General features: G+C 38.3%; 1 long non-coding RNA gene across 1 annotated transcript; it reads left to right on the forward strand.

Moving 5' to 3' along the window:
* Positions 1 to 2,017: 2,017 nt before the first annotated feature.
* LOC307030465 lies at positions 2,018 to 11,927 on the forward strand. The gene is made up of 3 exons (XR_013805665.1): positions 2,018 to 2,379; positions 3,751 to 3,941; positions 10,931 to 11,927. It is a non-coding gene; the product is annotated as an uncharacterized lncRNA (long non-coding RNA).
* The last annotated feature ends 10,600 nt before the right edge of the window (positions 11,928 to 22,527 follow it).

The raw sequence follows: 22,527 nt of genomic DNA on the forward strand, positions 1-22,527 counted from the left end.
TGTATGGTTTGCGGTTGCACAAACCAGCATTCAGGATGTGGTTTGAGGAACTCCAGTTTGCAAATGTTCCACAAGATGGAGGTAAATACTCTGAAATGTTTCAACATCCACCAGCATGTGGACTTTTATGTTAAGTGTGTGATGTGGACACATGTAGTGATTTACTATCTGCAACATAAACATTCACTACATTCTGCCATGATAATGTGCTGTCCCAAATCAGTTAGAAAATAATCAACAATGCATTTGACTATAATGCGTGCATGAAAATAATGATTAAGTAAGGAACAGCGTAATGTATTCTCTAATTTGGGATGATCCTGCATTCAATTGGAAGGATGGTTACCCTATCAACATCCTAGTTTCTGTTTTCATGTCCCAAACAAGCCAAAGTATAGGATCCGTTGATGAAAAACTCAGAGGATCATTTCCTTTGAAAAAACAAATAAGACAAAGCTTTCTCATCTGCATTTAACCTTTTTGCCATTATGTACATGAGCATTTGTTTACCTGGTCGTCTCTCACTAGCTTGCAGAGAAATTCAACCTTGTGAGATGGGAGTGTCAAACAATCTGAGCAGCAGAGGGCGGTATATCCTCAAAACCTGAGTCCAATATTTCTTAGCTCATCTCCATGAGGGTCAGCAACAGTGTTATTTCACCCTGGACTAAAACTCGAAACCAAACCAGGTTAAGAGAAAGTGCAAGTGTTGGTGGTGAATATGTGCAGTTTTAAAGGAGCATATGTATTTGTTTGAGCAATAAATTCAATGAATTATTTAAGTATTCTTTTTAATTCAGTTTAGCTTTTCCTGATCCTGAGAGGGGAATTTCAGAATATAGATAGACAGGTACATATATACATAAAAGTACATTACATATATAGTTTAATGGTTAATTACATTTGGGGGGATAATTACACAAATAATTGCAAACCTTAAAATGGTCTAGAAAAAAAAGCTGAAGTTGGGAAACATTGGGGCATGAATTGGGCCAAATCATTTTATTAATTATTGGATAGAGATGATCATCTTGACTGAGGGGCTGAGATGATGCATTTAATTTTGGCAACATGTCTGAACCATAGCCATGTAATTAGTTAAGTCCAAATATAAATATTAGCCATTGGGGAACAATCTTTCGTGTACAGTGGGTCTTATGATTTTGCCCAAAAATAGGTTTTTCTTTACTAAATATGAATACTAGTGGGGTTGGAGAGCACAGACTTGATGAGCTTTTTGTGTGTGTTTTTTAACTGTTTTGTATCTTTCCTTCTTATCTGGGCAAGCAATGGATTACCTGCTAACATTTCTAGCGACTGGCTTTAATGTAAATGACTCAAACATTGATGTATATTGAGTTTTAAAATGTGTATGAGATGATGAACGACGAGAAAACTCAACATTGGTCTGAGGGATACATACAAAACTGAATCTACCTGTGGACTGTTGCCTGCACAGGGTCGGGTACTGTGCGGGCAGTGGGTGAGAACACAATTATTTTTGTTCTTTATTTTTTTCTGGAGAAATTCAAAATTGCGACAATGGTTTGCAAAACTCCAAGCACTCTGGTCTCCCACTGTGTGTTTGTTTTCACTCCCACAAGGGGGCGGCAGAGTCAGATATTTTCCAATTCTGGATAGTGGCTTCAAATCTGAAGTGTATTGTTTAAACAGCTAAATCAAGTGGTGAACGCATGCTTCAACATATTATTGATTAACAGTTGCTGTATTTCCTTTTTAACAATGTCATATCATCCATGGACTTCAATTGAAATACCTAAACCATTTAATGACAGAATACATACTAAGACTAACATTTTAACAGTTGGGTTCATGGTGATATACAAATAAATATATAAACATATATCACTACAGTACAGTTCCTATTGGTTCGTGCATTGTTAATACAAGCTATTTCTAAACATCGCACTTCCACTCACGGGGAGACCACCTGATTGGTTATCAGCGATTTGCCGTCGGTGTGACGTCAGCGCAGCCTGAGGGGGGAAAAGGCAGCAAGGAGGTGAGAGGAGATCACTGGAGGCTCCGGCAGGGACTCAGGACCCCGGACTGAAGGGACCCTCGCTGCTCACACTGCGGAGGAGGCCGTCCCACCTGCTGGAGAAAACCCTCCTGAACACGGATACAAACACAATTGAACAAGGATAACCTCACCCACAACCCGCCGCGGACACCCAGCCTCGGCAGGAGGTGTGGGATTTATTGATCTGATCCACACCTGTTCGTCAAAGCGAGGCTGCACACCAACTCATGTGTCGTCCTGCACATCTGGAGTCCGAGAGATGCTGCCCACCGTCCTCAGCACCACATGTGGATGTTTTAGTCTCCATGGATGCAGGAGACACGATGCGAGTGGAGGTAAGTGTTTTGGATTAGGTGGTACTGTTCGACATCATGCATGTTTTTTTAAATGAATGCATCTCATTGTCAGCCTGCAGATGCTCTGGCCTTAGACAGATTTGAGGACCAGGGTGTTTCAGACTGCATTAATTCAACCATATTATGTCCAAGTCTAATGCTTCAGGGTTCATAGTTAAAGCCAGATAAGGTCAATATTACTTTTTAGGTATTTTGCAGTAAAATCTCACAAGGAGTAAATCTATAAAATACGGGTTGACCTATTTGACAAAAGCACAATTAGGCTTTTATGGTAACAATTAAAGCCTGCTAAACCGAGAGCCCCAGTAGATTGAGTCAATAGACAACTTCACACCCATTAGGAGCTTTATTGATGTGCCTTGCATGTCTGAAATGGACTATAGACACAAACTCAAGTATGTTGTATTTTGGACATGTTAATTTATAAAGGTCTATTATTATTTATGTAATTTGTGAGTTTTCTAGATATTCAAAGAAAGTGACGCATGCCATGCATTTACTCCCCAATTAAAACGACTGACGTCAGACGTACTGACAAGAAAAGCGTGAGTTCATCACGAGGTTATTTTAAGATTAAATAGATTATAATTTAAATCCATATATATATTCATATAAGAATGAAGGTCAATTTAGAGAAAGAAAAGTATATATATGAGTTTGAAAATTAAGTGATCCTCAAGTCTAAGAATTCAGCATAATTTAATCAGCATGATATCAATAGAATAATCCCAGTTCGTTTGGAAAAGCAGAAGAAACTAAGAGATAGTGTCTTTCATAAATTAGGAATTCAGGCCTGTATGGCCTTTCTGACAGTGTCCACATCCCAAATATAGGTTTTATAGTTGTTGTTTTTTTAAATTACATCTTTACTGTAGAGATTGGGCTTTAATAAAAACACATATGTGGAGCTAAAGGGGTTAAGCTTGGGTCCCTTCTTATTGCAAAGCAGGGGGGATTTAATGTACAGTATTATTTAGCAACATAAAGTGCAATATGGTTTCCACAATGCTTGTCATCAGCCTGTCACTCTACCTCACTTGGTCATAGGTAGCTAGTTAGTCATAGGATGAGTGAATGGTTTAATCTAAAATGTTAAACAATTACTTGAAAGACCTGCCAGATATATGTTTGAATGGGTATTAAGATAATATTTGTCTTTGTATGAATAGCTTAAAAAAGCTAATTTCAGTTGGTTTTGAAACATTTGTGAAATCATGTTTAGTATGAGATATTATAGTTTTCCCAAACCTAATTCTGCTGGTTGAAAACAGTTTAGGTTGAAGCCTATGCCATGTTAAAGTAAAGTAATTAGGGTATTATTCACTCTGTAATCATTTTCTTTGTTCCCAGGCAGCTTCAGACTTACCATTTCTGTCAACAATGGAGCCTGTTCCTATCTTTGGTTATCTAGCTGTATGAGTGTTAAACCTCCATCATAAAGCTAGATAACCGAAAGTAGGAATGACCTCCAAACCTTCAGCTTCCTGTGTTAATGAGAGAAAAGACAACGACAAACACCAGAGGACATCATGTCTTTTCAGGTGGGTTACGCTTTTATTTGGACTCTTGTTTGTACAAAATGGGCACTTTTATGATATCATTTTAGGCATCAGGAAATTGTTTTCTGATGTAAACTAAGATCAATCAACAATGGAAATAGTTATTTGTTGCATGCAAAAATACCTTAAACTAGTTTTATGGCATTTTATTGTAATCGCTTAAACACCCCTGTGTAATATGCTTTGAAAATATCCCTTCTTATGCTTACTGATTTCATACATATCTAATTTCACTTTGGTTTCTTGTTCAGCCTCTCAAACAGTATCAGACATCATGTGTTTACCCATATTAGAGGCCACACACAAATAAGATTGCACAAGCAATATTTACTCTTTCTCTTTCTTGTTTTGGTTTGTGAGATGTAACATGTCAAAGGACATAACTTTTCTGAAGGATTTTCTTCTGTCATCTATGGGGATTGGGGAAATATAAGAATAATTATTTAGACATTCTTCCCTTCTGTATGTATTCAAACACCCATACATGTTGCTGTCCCAGCACACTTCCCTTAAACGCATAGACTTTATTACCTGGTCATAGTAAATGTGTGCTGTCAATACTGCACATGTAATGCAAAAATATGATGCATCACTCTTTAGATGTGCATAACTTTGGAAGTTGTATATCTTTTTACGCTAGAAGACATATTTTAAGCAACATTTATATTCACTGTGACCCAGAGGACCTCACATTGCTTCCCAAACCCCTGTCCTGTATATTTGAAATAACATGAAATATCACAAATAATTACAAAAAAAGTACAAACTATAGGCAACAAAAGAAAATAGTCTGCATGGGACTGATAAGATACAAAAACCATCAAATTGGTGTGAAGAGGCCTAATTTCTATACTTCCCAAACCAATCATTTAATTTCAAATGACTCAGAACATTTTAAGGAGATTTATTTTATTTATTCTCGGGGACTTTGCATGAGATGACAACATAAATCCCATTACAGCAGAGGGTACAATATTTTGTATTCATTACAGGAAACATTTCATGTAAGGACACAATGTGCAGCAGTTATGTGCTGGCAACAATTTCATACAAGGTGTTGAAAATGCAGAGAAAAACTCAAATAATGTCCAAAGCAGTGACTTCTTAACTACACAAAGCCTGTGTCGGACGGTGCAGGCTAGACCTCCTTCACTGCCAGAACATCATGTTGTCTATATGGAAGCCATCTTGACGGAGTCTCTCTGCTGCCTCTAAAATGGTTGTGTTGGCACACAGCAGCCGCTCTAAATGCTCCATCGTTAGCTGTGGGTCAGACTTTAATCAGCGCTGTCTTTAAGGCTTCCCGTCTTACAACACGTCTCCTCTGTGGTGTCATCTCACTAACTAAGAGATGTAGCCACATGTAATTAGTGAGGTCACATTACTGAGCCCTTTAAAAGGTCACTCAATGAGTCAGTGTACATAAACCGATTCTGTGATTGAACCGTAAATGAATGAATCAGTGATTCGACTGGTAAACAATCTTATGACATTTGATTTGATTAAAGCTGAAGTTCCTGGATAGCCTAAGGTCACAAGTGCATGTGGAAATAGTAATGAGTCTTATTAGTTCAGAAGTTTAGAGAAACAAAACAGTGTTGCAGATGTAGCCTTTAGCAGACAAGTCATTTACAATTATAAAACCATGATTCAGAAAATACAAGTTAAAATTGTGTTTTTGTTTTAAGTAAGCAAAACAGATCCTTAAAAAAGTACATTCAATATATTCACAGACTGTTTATCCACATGTGGTATTTTAAACTCTGTACCTTTTAAGGTCATAAAACAGTTTAAGAAATTCCTGCAATCACCTGTCAGATTTAATGTGACCACATCTTCATTATGTCAGATTACACTCATATCAAAATGGCAAAAATAAATGGATAAATAAAATATCTAAATGAATGATTTTATTGAAAAGGTTGGCAGGTAAAAATGAAATAATTAACACTGAAAACAGAAAGCACTGTATGCCTTTAGATGCTTTTGTATGTTGCCTGTATTTACCTGTTCCTTTAAAAAAGAGAGACAGCAGCATCACCTTTCAAATAAATAGCCCAAAATATTGTTAGCTTGCATTTACTGTAATTATTTGAATTATTATTATTTAAAAAATATTGTAGATAATAAGCCCTGTTAGGCCTTGAATAGGGCCCTTATATGAAACTTATTTTCGAGAACTGCTCCTTTTTAGCAGATAATTGAAGGCCTTAATTACAGTCTCCTTTTGTTAATATTCTACAGAGCCAATCAGTGAAGAAACGTAATAATTATTGTTTATCATTTTAGGTTTAAGGTGGAGAGATCACTAAGCATCTGTCTCATCAATATGAACATATCTTTTTCAACAAGATTCCTCATTAAAGCGATGTTGCAGTGCAGATTAAAGTGATATGAGTTTTCATTAATAAACAATAAACAAATTATAAAGAAGTCCGACTGGAGCAGGAGGCCTTTATTTCACATTTACATTTTGTACACTTTTCCAAAAAGACCACAGCTCAGATGCTGATTAATGAAGATTTATTAGAAAGAATATGTCTCTTCTTTTACCGCCATTTTAAACATCAGTCCATTAGTTTCACCTTTACAAACACAAGGCCTAATCTGCGGGTTTAATTGTGTATTTACAGTTCGATGCAATTACATATTTGTCATTAAAAATCCGGGCTAATTTACCCGGGTTATTTTACAAATACAGCCCAGAGACAACAAGCTACTTACTGACAGAGCGGTGTGTTTTATCCGCAGTGTTGAAACAGAGGGAATAATCAAGCTCTCACAATGTGCGGCGACATGAACGCTTCTGCAGAAAGTCTCTCTGAGCGCTCTCTGTTGGTCCCTCCGACAGACCTTCGCTGTGCTGGGATAGAGCAGGCTTGACAAAAAACCCAAAAGTGGCCTCACAAAGATGGAAAATAAAGGAAATAATCACGCAAGTCCAGCCGATAATGAATAGGAGCCAGACAAGCTCTGCATATTAACATAATTGCATAGAAACGAGGGGAGAGTATTTAAAGGCGCAGCAGCACACAGCGCCCCTTCATCCGCTGTTATCTGCCCGTCTGGAGAACAAAATGAATATTTAAATTGTAGACAGAGAAAATGAACAGTCAATTATAATGGCGTTTTTAATAAAGGTGCAGTAGGCTATGTAGATTTTCTATGATTCGCCCTAAAAACCTGAACTGTATGCTCTGCCTAAGGCCTTCACTAAAATCTTTTTTTTTTTTTAAATGCAGCCTAAAAACTGGTTTGTAAAATAAAAAAAACATAAAATCATTAGTCTTACTCCCCCTGCCACCATCCAACCTGCCCTAAAAAAATCAACCTGACACCAAAGGTTGTATAAGAATTTGTCAAATATTCCTTTTCTGAAACATGAAAAAGGGAATTGCCAGGATTTAAACTCCTGTGGGGAGAATACTGAATCATTTAATATGTAATTATTTCGTGTTAGGTCATACATGGACAATAATTCAATGATAGTTTAAAGATTAATTTTAGAAAGTATACCTTCCCGAAACAGTAAAAGCATGTCCATATTGGAACAAACTCTTACTTTTCATATTTTAAATTGTAATGCTGTTGACCTGTCATATTCAGCACACCACCTACTTTCAGACTAAATATCTGTGTTGAAACGTTGCAGTTTAGTTGACAAAGGCAAGGATTTGCTTGAAAAATAAAAAGGGGTACTGTTCCTTTATTAGACACCAGGCTGTAATTAGACAAGATGCTGGGGGAGGGGCAGGTGTGAAGCCTGGTGATAATATATGAGCTCATACAATAAAACACTGTGACTACCAAAGAGCTTGATTAAAATGAGTTTTAATCAGAGTTTTAAACATTTCTGTATGTAGATTACTCCGTTTGACTTTAATATCAGCCTAGTATGTAATGTGTGTGTACTTAAAAAACAAGTGTTGTTGTTTTGTCTCCTGATGAACAAACACAGTGCAGCGTCTGATTGGATGCAGCTGCAAGAGACCTGTTGGTAAACATTAGTCTGCGTCCACATTATCATTCTGATCCTGGCTTTGCTCCACAATGGCTGCTTTGTGAAAGGAGCACTTGACAAAGGTCTGCCACTTCTTTTTCCCAACGTTGTTATATGTGAGAGGGCGCTGCAGTGAAGCCCAGGCGGGAAGTGAGGTGGGAACGTCAGACCAGACAGTGGCAGATGCCTGCATTAGCACCGCAGCCATGAGAGTGTCTCCTGGAAAAGTTGCTCCTTTGTCTTCCTGCCTCTTTATGTCTGTGCTGACTCTCTCACAGTCAGTGTATGGCTGTGTGGTCTCACTCCAGAACTAATGTTAATGAAAAAGAAAGAGGCCATTGTGTCACATGATCATCCTTGATTCATGTTACTAGACTCAGACTGATGAATTGTAACTATTCTCAAAACAACAATTCATAAACAACACACAAATAACACACAATTTATTATTCAAATTAATTGAAAGCCAAAAGTAATTACATCCACCTTTGGAACTGGACATAAGAAGACAATATGATCAAATAAAACCAAATGTAAAAAAATATTTAAAATATGAATAAATAACAAAAAAACAGCATAAAATCTTTAAAATTCAAATACTCTAAAATGTGTTACTGGGGTAAATTACACTGAATGCACACTTTGTTGAAGTATGCTGCATTGGGTGTCATTTGTTATAAGAGCTGTTTTGTTTTCTGTTGTGAGACCTCACTCTCACAAAGCCCAGGTTTCGCAGTATAACCTGCACATCCTGATCCAAACAGGACAAACAGCCTCGTACCTCAGCACCAGAACCTGAAGGACTCAGGGCTGAAGGACGTTGTATGTTTTACGTCCCTGCAGCCCCCTCTCCCCCCACAAGGACACCGCAGCTGCAATTCTGTCTTAATCTGGGGATAAACGTGATTATCCTGCTATGGCTTGTTCTTGGCTTTGTAACGGCGACAGGGGACCTTTCACAGCTCCCTCTTTTCCCATGGTCGAGTGGGTCTGGGCAGCTAAGACCCCCGATGTGGACCAGTCACCATTCATAGGCTTTAGGTTGGAGCAAACATGCTGCGGGTTACAGCGACCCTGAGAGAGGGAGATAACATATTAGACACATTATAATTGAGCTGCAGCTTGTACTCATGGCAACTGTTAAAATACATTATAGTACACACATTTAAAAAAAGTAGAAAAAACATGTTTTTTAATAATACATAGTTAAGTAAGTTATTCCAATTGTTTCATGTTAATATTATCATCATTATTACCCGGTTTTTAGTTTGTGTAGTGGTTGTATTTGTTAATTTACTTTATGATATTATAACAATCTGTTTCCTTGTTTAATTACAGGACAATTCAAACAGAAATGCAATTGCAATTAAACACTTTATGTTCATAAATATGACCAAACAATTTATCTCAAGGCAACAGTCTATTATATACATTTCGTGTCACATTTTTATCACTTTATCTTAATTTTATTGATCCCTCACAAGCCCCCAGACAGGATTAAGAGAAAACATTTGTCCACAGAATAAAAAATGATTGTGGGAACTGAATCACTGAAAATATCTCTAGGAGTGGATTTCCATTCTGCCCCGCCAGTCGTTCAGACTGTCAGTCAAGTTCAAGTTCACAGGGGTGGAAACGTCTCGACTCCTCATTCACTTCTGTCCCCCCCCCCCCCAAAAAAACCTGCCTCTCTGCAGTGACTGCATGGCGTTGCTATGACAGAGGGCCTGTGGCGTTGTTATGGTAGCGGTCTGCTTGGCCTGGCTATGTGCTGGTGAAAAGGACAGCCTGTCAGAGAGAGACTCGGGTCCCCCCCCAACAGCTGGGCACATGAACCCCCCCCCCCCATAGCCAGCCCCCCTCAGGCCTTTCAAACATCACCCAGAGCCTGGGAACACCAAGAATTTCACATTCATCATGCTCACACACACACACACACACACACACACACACACACACACACACACACACACACACACACACACACACACACACACACATACACACACACACCTACCTCTCTCTACCTCGCGATTTAACTCTAGTGTCAATCCATCCACCACTTAACATCACTCTTCACATACACTTCCAGCCACCGCCCTGCCACACACACACACACACACACACACACACACACACACACACACACACACACACACACACACACACACACACACACACACACACACACACACACACACACACACACACACACACACACTTCGTCTTGCTACACCTCACTTTACTATGGCTACCTGTAATGAAGTACAGGATTTCAAATTAAAAACTGAAATAAAAGCGCCTGGGAAACTAAGCCGTGTGTGTGTGTGTGTGTGTGTGTGTGTGTGTGTGTGTGTGTGTGTGTGTGTGTGTGTGTGTGTGTGTGTGTGTGTGTGTGTGTGTGTGTCTGTGTCTGTGTGTGTGTGTGTGTGTGTGTGTGTGTGTGTGTGTGTGTGTGTGTGTGAGAGAGAAAAAGAGGGAGATAGATTTTGTTGAGGTCTCATTCAACTTTGAGCTTGAAAGGCTGATGATTTGCATAAACTGCATGCTGTCTGAGGTGCTCGGGGGTGGCAGCCATACTGAGAAAAGATATGAGGGAACATGAAAAAAAAAGAAAGCACGATCCTGCTTTGTGAAACTGCAGGAAGAAAGAGGAGGTTTGAATAAGAGAGAGGGTGAAAATTGGCAAAGAAAGGGTCTTACCATGTCTCCCAGTGGGATTAAATTGTCCGGGAACCTCTTTATATATAATTTGGTGAATCTGGCAGCGGCATGGCTGCGGGCTGATCTCACATCAAGCTCCCGCCTGAAATTCAGAAAAAAGAGGACAATGTGCTGGGATGATGCAACCAGTTGGAGAAACATGTAAATGCTAAGAGTGAACATCACTTTATCTGACTCTATACATGTAAATGTTGAATTGCAGAGCTTATTCAGATTTCTTATGTTTATGTCTGTTTTAATTTTTTAGGAAAGGACCATAATGATGCAGCTGTGCAGCGGAGGCTCGTCAGAGCGTGTATCAGCGTGTTAATCACACGGACTCACCGGACAACACATGGGGCTTTGTCTCTGTGCGACTCAGCTGCAAATACAGCTCAAGACACAGTTCATATACTGTCTGCCATTAAACCTTTGCATAAATGAGTTTTGATTCTGAAAAAGAACATATTCTAGATATAATTATATTCAAGTGTTAAGTCTTTGCTTTTTGAAAATTACTTTTGAAAAATGTGTAAAAATGCAAATGGATTTGATTGAAATGTGAGCTTTGATTGATGACACAGCTTCAAGTAATATGGACTTTGTTTTTTGTAGTTGAATATGTGTGATGTCATCCGCATTTGGATGAACACATGTCCCTTAAAACGCTGCTGTTTCTGTTCATTTACAATTTGTGTAAGTTAATTTATTAAAATGGTATTATGGCATTTGAGATTATCAAGTGATCTGAATTACATGTTTTGCTCTTCCCTTAATAAAATAAATGTTTGAGAAATATGATTAGTGTTATTATTTACAGTGTTTTTGGTTATCAGCACCTTGGACAGAGACGTTTTAGTCTGCATGTTACATTTGTATAAAAATGACTCTTGAAACTGCAGAGTGGTACAAGGAAGGAAATAATCTTTTTTACATAAAAATAGACGATACAATGTGCAATATGTTTACCGTATACTACCACATTTAATACTTTCACCTGGTCGCTATATTTCTTTACTGTTTCTGGTACTGGATGTTTATTTTGTAAATTGTGTTACTTTTCACATTTTATGCATGCTTCTTAAGTTATACTAAGCTATCTTTGGCTCTACTAACGTGGGAACGGATGTAAATGTCCCCTCTGTTGGACAAATACAGGCATTCTGATTCTGAAACCAGGGAATAGGTAAATACTGTTGGTAGAAAAGGGTCCATGAATGAAAAATTGCACACGATAAGTGATGAATAAATGTAAACTAAATGTATATGTTGTCTGAAACTTTCAATACAATGTTATTAAAATGAGTTTTTAAGCTTAATCGTAGGCCTCGGCTAAGTGTCGCACTAACTTGCTCAGATTTAGCCATCTGATAAATCCTCTAAAAATGTTATTAAAATAACATATGTAACGAAACATATGAATTCAAAGAAATAAAATAAATAATATAAATAATACAAGCCTAACTTAAGACCTCACCTCTCATCTGTACCACAAATCAAGTCACTTTTACATCCTCCTCTAATGTCATTCAATAATGAGATGATGTAATCGCACATGATGGCATTATTGACCGGCTTTTGTGTAGTACTTCCCGTCTGTTGTGTTGAACCTCAGATTAGTAAACTGCCTCCCACATGGTGACGACCTGGTGTCCGCAGGGCTGCAGTGTGCTGCCGGACACAGGGAGCACGACCTCTCACTCTCCTGGGACACAACTTGACCCGGGACAAGCCGACAGACACGTGTGTGTACCAGTTCCTCTGATGCTTCAGTTACTCTACCCAGCGTATTTAAATAAAGTCACACAATCATGTTGCCATATATTACGCTTTCTAACAGCAGAATATCGTACTTCAGTATCTCATATCAAAAAAATGATATATCGTTTTGTGAAAAATGATGTACAAGTGTGTCTTTGGCCTCTCAGAGGAGTCAAAGGTCATGCTAATTTGTCTCCTATTTTTAAAATCACAAGTGGTGATATGCATGTATTTAATACTGAGGGAGAAACATTACTTGGTGACAGTTTAACATTTGTTTTATCAATCAATCACATGTTATGCATATAGCCCAATATCATATCACACATTTGTCTTTACAGTCTGTACTGCATACCACACCTTATCTGAGACCCTCATAGTGCACAAGGAAAAACCAATGCAATGCAATAAATCAATGCAAATGCTAATTCATGGCGCCTTTTATCCATGGTTTGGACATTTATTTATTTTCTAATACAGGAAAGCTGGTTGCAGTGCACAGTGATATTTCTGACCATTGCATAAAGAGAGTCAATAAAGAAACCATTGTCAACACTTAGTGTGGAAGAACTTGACAGTCCTGCAAAGAGCCCTGACCATAAAGCCTCATCACACAGATTCAGATAGGAGGTTAGCAGCATATTAAAGCCAATGGTTTTGCAATGAAATATCAACAATCACATATTTTCGGTCATGTAATTTTGCTCTCTCATCACATTTAATCATCTGAGCCTGATGTGTATTTGATTAGAGGAACTCATGAGCTGCAGGTGTTCTCTCTCACGGCTCTCAGTGTGAATTCATTCATTAATCCTGCGCTGTTCTACTTGTCAACTGATGGAGATAGATGTTGTCTATTGTTGTACAATTCACCAGAGGTGGCATTATTCACCAAGGCTGAGAAATACAGTTTCAGGCTGCACGCAACGAACAAAGCTCACTTTTATATGGCTTTTTTAAGCTTTAATAACCTTAAACTGTTTGTGACATCCTGTTTATTTCACATACAATATGGAGAACAGGCAGTATTTTCCATTCCATTCAAGCTTTCAAAGGGCTCAAATTTGGCACTGAGTAAGATCATTGTGTACATTTGGTTTTCGCAGTAGGAAGTGAGACGTTCAGAGTGAGCTCAGACAGTAGGCAGCTGTAGACTAGGTTTGTGTCTGTGGAGGGCTGTAGATGATTGTCCCGTCATTTATATCTTCCAACTCAGTGAGCTTTAGGTCTTGTACTCGCGTTTGCATAAGAATAGAATCAGGTCCTGTGAACTTCCCCAACCTATTGACCTAGCTCCCCAGACATGAATGGCTCTGCTATGAGGCTCCCCAGCCTCTCCAAAAGGCTTTAACCATGCCTTAAGTCCCAATCATGGTAATTTAATATATCTTAAGCCCCTGGCTGTTTTGCTGAAGCCCCTCTACAGTTTGTTTTAGGCATTCTGTGCTTCTCACCTCATCAGCACTATTCCCTTATTTGGCAAATTGAAGGGGCTCCTGTGGCACCACAAGTTCCCTTTCAGTAGCCAAAAAAGCAGAGATTCCATATAATTAGAGTTTTTACTTATTTTCATTAATTACTCAGATTTATAAGAAAGAGGAACGTTTCACCAATGATTCACAGCTGAATAACTACATGATGAAGCTGAGTCTTGTATCATATTAAGGGAATTACCACTAAATATGAGCATATTTTTAGTTGCCATTTTTATTGTATTGTTGGTTGCTTTGAAGGATAAGATGTCAGACTTACAGGCTGAGTTTGTCCTAAAATTATAACATGCATGTGGGGTGCAGACAAACAGAGACACAAGTGAATGCATACCAATTTGGCCTAAATGAACACACATGAACCTGGACTCCAGAGGGTTAAAGCAGGTGTCCCATGCGTGTCAAATGTACAGGAAGGGACCTCTTCAGGAGAATGGATGGTGTTTTAATGTCAGATGTCATGTTTCCTTATTGCAAATCAATCTAGTTCTATATTTGATGCGCTGAGAAAACACAAACTCATAGAAAGGCAGAAATATCTGTCTGTCCGCAATCTAGACAGATTAATCAATTCCTTAATGCAACACTAATGCAACCAATTATCCGAGAAGAATTACATTAATTTATATGACTTAACTGGAAGGTCATTCAATTGTAATACAGTCAGTGTACTTTTTATGCATTTAAGTAATTATAATAAAATGTTTGGACTTCGGGTTAGCATATATTACTTAACAAATCAGATGGATGGATACATTTTAAGTTATGAAGTGAAATGTTCCTTCTTTTTCTCTCTGTTGATATCCTAAAACACACCTTTCATAGATATATTTAATTTATTATTTTATTTCCATAATGATTAAGTCTTATTTCAGCTCAAGCAACATGCAATTATCCCAAAAGGTTAATATCATGTTCATACATTATTAATTTGTAAGACGTGTTCTTGAATTATTTGTAGATGTTCTAATTTAAAATGAGCATCCATCTAATTTATAGGAAGAGGCTGGCCACACATGAGAATGTTTTCATGTGAGTAAAATGTTACTCTATGTACTGGGTGATTCAAATAACACTAAGTAGCTCATAAGAGAATGTAACACTTTAAGGGACTACGTTTTGGTGACAGAAAATAAGTATGATAACTTTTTTAAGAGCTTAAATTATCAAAATCCTTCACTTACATTTAGTTTGGAAATATTTGAGTATCATGTCAGAAATAGTTAGAGGACCACTCACGTTCTTCAAACATAATAGGTAGGAAGCACAGCACTCATTCTACTTCCAAAATATGGACCGAAAAAAAAACGTCACATAAAATGAATTGTGTGTTAATAAATGTGCATAAAACACGACCAGCCTGTGTCGGAGTGGCACCACCTGCTGGAGGTCTTCTCACCTGCATTTACTTTACTGCACCCACACACACAAAATCCATTTGAAAGGTATGTTTGTGTCCTCTTCCCTGTGAAGGATCTTGTGATGCTTTTGCAATTGACAATCATCTCCAGCGACATAACTTGTGGCTTGTTTGGTAAAAAACAAGAAAAACATGGATGCATACCTATTGAATTTGATGAATAAAGAGACACAAAAAACGAATTCAACTTTAGGTATTGTTTATACCTCCTGCCGATTAATAATAATTTTATATTTTTAGACAGAGAATGGATTTATTTTCACCAAGATTAACAGAGGAGTGTTTAAGGATTCTGGAAATGTATTCAAAAAAACGGTTGACAAATGTGTTACTATATTTTTTAAAGACCAATCTCCAAGGAAAAATGTAAGATTTACTTTGTGACGTGAACAATGGGAAACGGAAATAGACAAAGAGGGACTAGTTTATCTTTACATAACATTACGTTGTGGAATCTAAAGGCTTTTAAGAAACTTTGTGAAGAAAAGAAGATGTATCTAAAGGAACTCAAACTACACATTGTATATAGTAAAGCATTTTCAGTTCTCCATTATAGTCATTGAATGTATTGCATTGTTTTAGTTCACTGGGATGGCTGATGAGCTTGGAGGATGGGGCACACATTGATATTTTCCCAAAGAAAGAGATGGGACTCCTGAAACAAGGACCTCATCAAAGTTTCCGACACAAAAACTTCCAGCTCTGCACACACAAAAAGCCCTGAGAGAAGAAATGTGTACAAAACAACAAAGCAAACGTTTGTTTCTCTTCCCTTCACATCCCAATCAAAGCCTCTCATTAACACGGTTTCTTTTCAGCAAGTGTAGATCAAATAGTAGCAATTATCTGTGCAAACTTTGATGAGGAGGAATCCCATGCACGCATTCATGGCTGCACATTCGACCATAATCTGGGACCAGGGCCTGGTTCACTGCACAACCAGTGCTCGGTGAGGCCCACTCACCGCAAAATATGAATGATCTCTAATGAACGTCCATACAATGACCCGTGCCAAAAAAAAAATGTAGGACACACACACACACACACGGGCACGCGCGCGCACCCCCCCCCCCCCCCCACACACACACAGAGAGACACACACACAAACACACAGATATATATATCTGGTTGGTTTATAATAATAATTTGAGAGTATTGACATTTTAGTGAATTCACTAGGTAAGACAAATTAATGGCGACCAGGGGCCTCATTTATAAAGGGATATACGCTCAAAAAAATGGCGTACGGCAGTTTCTACGCAATGTTTGCGATTTATAAAATACTAACTTGATCGGAAAACGTGCGGTCCTCCACGCAAACTCTAACCCATGCGTACGCCCTAAGCACAACAACGGGGGAGTGTGTGTGGGGAAACTGCGACACCGTTGGCAGAAGGAAGAATGGAGAGAAATATGTGGAAATAATACCATAAATAAAATGTTACCTCTCATTTATCATATATGAAGAATTAATTTTCAAACATTGATTAAAGCCAATCTTAAGATGATTTATCAAACACCTGTTTGAGACTCCTCAGTGCACACAAAAACATAACTCGGAGAAATAAATAAATAAATACGGATATGTTATTTAAAACCACCTCGAATATGTTGTGTTAATGTTATGAAATGTTTTCTCATAAATTATGCGGTAAGCAGGAGGACATAATTACGTCTAAACTGACGCCGTTTTGCATTTCTATAGGTTGTAGATACGAGCATGGTTTTATATATGTTTAATACATGTTTAATCGTGTTTTATGCCGTTTGCCAAAACTTGATAAGTCGCTCGTAAAACACAGGAGGTATGGAAACTAAGAGCACCATATGTGGTAAATTGTACAGTGAATATAACACAACACATTAGTTGTATTTCCTTTAACTGGTGGATATAGAGTTGTTGCGGAGGGGGGGTTGAGATGCACAGGCCGCAGTGGAGACGCTGCGCACAGCTGATCGACAGCTGGGACACAAACCACCAAATACAAAAACATAATTCAGATCCAGTCGTCATGACTCCACTCCGGAGGGATTCCCCGATCATTTCATACAGTTTCTCATCAAGGGGGTGTCTCCTGTCCCCGGTACAAACACACTGCCTGAGGAAGGCTATGTGTATTTTTGTTGTCATTAACCTTTTACGGACCACTTATTTATTTATTTTGGTGACGATCCGACGTGCATGCTGCTACTCTGGTTCAAACTGCATCCACCAAACAATATGATTTATCTCGACCTCCCCAAAATAACCAAAATCTGACACGTGTGAGATGTTTTTTTTAGCTGTTCTGTCGTCATTTCCTGCGATCTGCATGCAGTCAGTCAAAAATAAATGAATGAAAGGGCGTTTGTTTGACTATTTATAGGCAAATATGGGCGTTACGTGAAGCCCGCAAAAGCTGCACCGCATTTCGAGTCGGTTGTGATTTATAAAGGGAAACCGGCGTAGGAAGTGCCATACGCACTTTCCTCGCCGGTACGCAATGTTTGGTGAATCGGAAAGTGGAGGAAAATGTATGGACCTATTTTTCGGATTTCTACTACGTAAGCAACCTTCCCACGTCAATCCTACGCACGGCGTTATACATGAGGCCCCTGGACTACTTGTACAGCATGATTTTCAGTCGTGTTTAGAGAGCGGTGTTGTACGCTTGAAATGCAGAATTGTCCCGTTTTCTGCGGTGCAACCATTTGTGGTTTTGTGTAGACAACATTCGATAAGTTTCAATGAAATTTGATGGGAAAACATACACACCCCCACAGGATAAATTGAATAACTTTGATTCCTGCACCTTTCATCGATCTCCATTTGCTATACTTTGCGATAAGTGCTATTTAGCATATGATTGCATAAGAAATGCACTAAGATGCTATCCATGCTAATCATTATACCCACCTGTTAAGCACCGCCGCCCCCCGCGTCATCTGCTGGAGACAGCGTCTGAGGTCATCTTCAATAAACTATGAATGTTTTATATCCATGTAACGGGAAGAAACTCAGCTAACTGATCTTTTTTTTTTTGCAAAAAAAACCCACAAAGCTAACCTGAGCCTCTGAATTAGCTACGAGCGAAACAATCTTAAGGCCGTTAGCACAGAACTCTAGCTATACTGATCGATATACCTATTGGATCTGCACAAACAAGCTTAAACAACCTTAGATAACATCCTGAGAGTCCAGAGATTATAGAAATATAAGGATCTGAGCGATCAGAACTCGTGACAGAGGAAGCAAATACAGACAACGCACAAGTAGCTTTAGGTAGCAAAACACAGAGATATGCTCACTTTAGCTGTTATTCTGATCAAAAGTCGTGTTCAATGGCATTAAAACGAGAAGAAACGCGAATGAAGGTTAATCCATAGGTTATAGCAATGTGTCTGTCACTTTGAAAAAATTATTGATAATCCATAATTCCATTTTTATGCAAAAATTGGAGAAGAAAAATGTGCTGCTAATGGTAGCCACCAGAGGTTAGCGCAGCTTCCGGTTTTTCTACGTCTCTTTACTCCTTATGTGGTAACCTGTGTGTGTATGTGGAACTTTCCCTCGATTCCATTTTAGCAGTTAAAAAGATCAAAATCAACCAAGGGGGGCCAGAGATATAGAAAATCCACCCAAATGACCCCAGAAGTGTATTATTTTGCTAAACCTCTCTAAAAAGGTCAAATGTCACTTGTTTTGCATCAATCTTGATACAGGGTACTTATTATATGTTTTACCTTGGATTCCTAAAGCTTTTAGTCTACCATCCCATCACTCAAGGGTGGTTTTCACTATAAGTAAAAATTATTTTTTGGACGGACACTTTAGTTTACAGTTTTTTACTATGTTCAATCTGAATTTTCTTTAAAATATAAAACATATATATTGATTCTGACTTTTCTACATCCAACTCAAAGGTTTATCATTACTTTGAGAAAAAAGATTATTAATGTTCCCCTTTGAGAAGTGTAGTTATGGTCATTTGTTCTGGAAATGTCATTTTCGAGCCTGAGACCTGAAAAACAGGCATGGTGCTTAACAGGTTAAATAAAAGCATTATGACCATATTATGCTGATATTAGCTCATTTAGTTGAGTTGTTTTATTATGTAATAAGCAAGTTGCTGTGTTCAGGTTCACGTTCAAATAAATAACCTGAACCTGAACAATGCGGTTGAATATTCACATATATCATTGATAATAATATTCCATTTTAATTGTCATTTAAATTGCAGAAACTAGCATGGGAAGTAGTGGATTTGCACACATTTGCAGTGAAAGATGAAGAGATGAACCCTAAAAGGGACACATTGGACCATCAAATAAATACCACTGCAACATTAATGCTACATATCTGATCGCATGCGCAATTAATTAAATGTAAATACAAATAGGCATGTACCTTCAATGTCGGTCTACCCTAAGGATTCTACTTCTACATCTAAACCTATAGAGTAACGTATGGCGGCTATTACAAGGACAAAGAAAGGATCTGTTTATAAGTTGTTTGTTCCTGACCCACAAAAAAAGCCTTCGAACATGAACAATCCTTCACATACACACATGGACACACATACACAAACACACAAACAAAGTGTTCACAAAAACCGGATCCCTGTTCCTGTAAGGCTGTGAGGGAAAAGGCTGAATTTCATCAGGAAGGCACACAATCCCAGGGCCACAGTGAGTCTCTGTGGCCGGGCAGGGCAATGTGTGCACATCAGGTTTTGTGAGGCTCTGACGAGATGTGACAGCCCAGCTCTCACTCAAAGATCCCCGAATTTGGTCCATTTTTCTGCCTTTTCCATTTACAATGCTTCAGTGGAGATTTCTTTATTTCAGAATGGACAATGGTCTCTTTCTTTCTCCCTCCCTACATCTCCCTCTCTCTCCCTCTTGCTCTCTCTCTCTCACACACACGCACACACACACACGCACACACACACGCACACACACACGCACACGCACACGCACACACACACACACACACACACACACACACACACACACACACACACACACAACACACACACACACAAAGCTTCGCTTCGCTGGCAGACGCACGCACACTTGCTTGCTGTCATGCTCATTTTGATGGTAATTAATGACATCACCACTGCGTGCGGGTGCATGGTGGTGTGTGTCTGTGTGTGTGTGTGTGTGTGTGTGTGTGGGGGGGGTGCGTTTGTTTGTTGAGCAAACCGTGGGAACAGGGAGCTCTCCAGGGTGGCGAGTCAGGGCCTCCAACAATACATATGCTGTTGCTTTTCACCCAAACACCCTCCCTTCCCAAGATAATCATTCCTCTCCCCTCCTTTCCTGTCCCCCTCTTTCCCTCCTTTTTTCCCAGGATTTTCCCTCCTTCCTTTGCACTTGTGACAATGTGGAGTGTGAGATTGCTGCCCCCTCTCTGCCAGTGTGTCCCATCACCTTCAGCTCAGGGCTGATGGTTTCTTTGAAGATACCGTTTTATTTGCAAGAATTATGCTGTCTGAAATGTGTAAATGAATTCACACTGGAGGATCACATTCATTTCCTTTTTCATATTAGGAACATTTATGAATTTGATGCTAAAATGCTTTTGTGCAACCAGCGAGTCTTTACTCTGAGACCCTCTGATGGTATTGTTGTAAAAAACTGCTTTTTGTGTTCTTCCATTTTTTGAAATCAGTAATTCTGCTTTCACAAAGATACCTTTTTTCTTGTTTATATTCAGTAATTGTCTTTAGTCTTTGTCACCTGCCTTAGTACCACAGATATAAGGTCATTCAGGGAATAAACATCTCAACACAAAGTGCATGAACTCTTTAATGTGACCTATTAAGTATGACGTGTTAACCGTTTATTTGTATATTCATGTTTCTGCCAATGCATCTCTGCATGTGGTTGTGCTGCTGCTGCTGCTGCTGCAGTGAGACTCCAGCCGAGTAAACAGAATGTCCTAAACGTTGTTAAAGCAGCCCTGCAGCACGAGGAAAAGGATGATGATACACTTTTGTGGCAAATGCATTTCATATTTCTAAAAAATAATTCTCAATTGTCTTTCTCTGGTCTATTTAAACCCTACACTAGTGGTGGAATGTAGCTACAACTACATAAGGGATGTACTTACATTAATACATTGGAGGTACTTTACTTGAGCTTTTCCATTTTATGTTACTTCAGACTTCTACTCCACTACATTTTGGAACTATTGTACTTTTTACTCCACTACATTTATACGACAGCTTTAGTTACATTAGAGATCGGATCGTTAGGTAATACAAAATGTAAATCACTTACTAAATAAGCATTGAAATATAATTATAGGTTAAGATATACAGAAGTGGTATAGTTGTAGTGGTATAAGTCATTCAAAAAAGCTCCACCAATCTTCAGTCATGATTTAGACATTAATGAATCAATAATTATAATACCGTGACTTATTATATATGATTCTGAAATGTTATGCCGTTACACATTACAAATATATTTCGATGCCAATACATTTTTAATTGTCCTTTATTAGGACTTTGAATTAAGGACTTTTGCTTGTTCAGGGTATTTCTACAGTTTAGTATTGTATACTTTTAAGTAAAATATCTTATGACCTCAAACTAAATGTTGCCAAAAAGGAGTGAATCGTTTCTGAATCATGTTTTCATGTTCTATAAATGTTTTAGCTTTATTGCATAAAATAAACATGTTGTTCCAAAAACAGAAGATAATTTGCCGTAGTTTATATTGTCTTTTTATCTCTCTCTCTCTGCCTCTTTCATTGCTCTCTGTCTTTGTATTTACGGTATTTAAATTCCATTACTATTACCTCACATTTCAAAAATCATTACACGATAAATAAAACAAAAAGGCACAGAAGTGTATAAAATGTCCCTTTCTTGGGAAATGTGTTACTCATTAGCCTGTATTCAAAATCTCAAGTTTACAGCAGCTGTAAAGTCAAATTCATGGGACAGGGTAATCATTTATTTACGAACTTTGCACCTGTTTCAGATTTTTTAAGCTGGAACTCAAATGCACTTTCAAGAAGACGTGATAATAAAACATAATGTATCAATGTTTACATTTCTGCAAATCCACAAACCCATTGGCTGCAATATTGGCAGTAATCAATAAAAACATGGACAATTAGAGATTTATAATAACCCAATACTAGCTCTTCTTTACTAACGAGGGCTCAGGGGCAGGTGGAGCTTCTAATTAGCTAAACCA

The sequence above is a fragment of the Notothenia rossii genome (genome assembly GCF_949606895.1).
Source record: "Notothenia rossii genome assembly, chromosome: 2".
Classification (NCBI taxonomy): domain Eukaryota; kingdom Metazoa; phylum Chordata; class Actinopteri; order Perciformes; family Nototheniidae; genus Notothenia; species Notothenia rossii.